This window comes from Pundamilia nyererei, unplaced genomic scaffold, assembly GCF_000239375.1.
Source record: "Pundamilia nyererei isolate P.nyererei 1_Seehausen unplaced genomic scaffold, PunNye1.0 scaffold00250, whole genome shotgun sequence".
Lineage (NCBI taxonomy): Eukaryota > Metazoa > Chordata > Actinopteri > Cichliformes > Cichlidae > Pundamilia > Pundamilia nyererei.
In genome coordinates this window covers 148,220-150,362 of record NW_005187651.1, presented here as the reverse complement: position 1 = coordinate 150,362, position 2,143 = coordinate 148,220, and positions in this window count along the sequence as shown.

Here is a 2,143-nt window from a genome sequence, read left to right as displayed (position 1 = left end):
AGAAGTTCTGCAAGGGTGAAGATCTGGGCAACTGTTTTAGAACCAGGCTGGAATCTGCATTGCTTGTCCTAAATCTGAGGTCCCACCATTAGCTGGGGCCTCCGTTCCAGCACCCTAAAAGAAATTTTGCCGGGAGCCTGAGCAGTACGATAACTGGAGCACTCACTCAGGATCTCCTTTTTGAAAATTGCAATCACCACTCCAGTCTGCCTCTCCACAGGCACAATGCCAGATTACAACCTAACATTAAAGAGGTGTGTCAACTGAAACATTCCCATAATGTCTAGAGGCTTTAGCATCTCAGGGCAAATCTCATCCGAACCTGGTGCTTCCTGTCATAGCTCTTCTCATCTACCCTGTCAGTGACTTCTGCCAGTTGAGGCCAATATGGCCCTCCTCCATCTGTTCAGGCTCCTTTTAACATTTCTCCTAAAAAGACATTAATTGATGAGTTCTCTAGTTCAACAGCTCTTCAGTTTTCTTTGTTTGTTTTTTAGCAATGCACTTTCTTTTGATAGATTTGGGTGAGTGTCTATAAATCATGCATGCTTATCTTACTGCTCTGTTGTGACAATCTTGCATGAGGGAGTCAACCTTGTCCTTGATTACCAAGGTAACCTAAACTAGCTCAGCCCCACAGCATAGACCTCTGTCTCTTTTAGAGATAGTGGAAAATATCAACAGAGATGCTGCAAAAAGGTCAACATCAGGAAGGTTCAATGATATTTTTATTCTTAGCGCAAATACACAGCGATACAGTAGATCTACAATTCTGCTACAACTTCCCATCAGTGTTCTGGGTATTCACAGAATTTTTTTTAAAAAGTCACCATTTAAAAATGAATCAGTCTGTGTTTCTTATCATGTACCATCAATAAGACTAAAACTCTATAAGAGAAAAAGGATAAGTTTAATTTGCAAAACATTGAGCAAAACATTCAGTACGTACTTGGCATATGATCTCACTTGAAATATGATTAAAATCACATTCCTAACAATGTGCAAATCCAAAAAAACCTGACTGTATGGGCATGGACATGGAATTTCTTTGGTTAGTGCTAGTTTGGGATGGGGCTTTTGTATCCTTTGAATGCTTGGTTAGATTATGACGTGGCAAATTTAGAAGCTGGGGCATCACTTTGGGCTCTTTGTATTTAGGAATCATTCGTGAACAGTTTTGCATGGGGGTGTGGCTTAGTGTGCAACAAAGTGTAGTCAGTTTAACGATTTCTTTAACTTTGCCTGTCAGTGTTTGTATGTTTGACCAGCCAGTTCATGCCTGTATATTCTCGGTGTGTCTGCAAATGTTTCTTCCACAACTGAAAGCCAACGCTCAGATGGAACATAAATAACTTGAAGAGTGCGATTGTATCCTATGAGACATAGTTCTTTATTAAGTATTTCACATACAGTGCCACTCACATACAAGCATTTACTTCACAGTAATACAAGGTTACATACAGGGTCTCAAATCCATAAACAATCCGATTTGTGATTTATTGAATGTTTGTTACCATGGTGACTCTTAACACACTTAAAAAAAAAAAATCTATCCTCGTCTATGCTGCCAGGAACATTTAACAAATGAACAGTAGCCAGTTATCAAAAATGAAAAGGAAAAAAAGTCACGAGAAAAAGAAATGAAATTGAAAATTTGAATGTTTTTTTTGAGCATTCATACTCTGCACATTTTACACGGGTTATCTGACGTCCCAGCGGTTCCCTCCTTTAGGTCGATTAGGTTGGATATGGGAGAATAATGACATTTGGTGTCCAGTGACGAACTGACTCTGGAAGCAAACTGTGGTTTGTTTTATGATGAGTGGGATTGATACTGTAATGTAATGGCTTTGTTTCCTATGGTAATCCTAACCAAAGGAAACAAACCCAAAACAAAACTGTACGGTCAGAACGTCTAACAGAATTCAGATGTCAGGACAAAACCAGAGACATTTTCAGCTTTTCTTCACATGCAGTCAACTGGCACAAAGACAAAACAATGCCAAAGTTACAAGACATGGTTGTTTTGACAAAAGACTGCATATAAAAGATGGAGGCGGTTTAGGTCTGAAAGTAAAGCCAGTGTAGAAATGCCTTGAACCTGCATTCTTTCATCTTGTAAGTTTATGGTGTCAATTAGTAG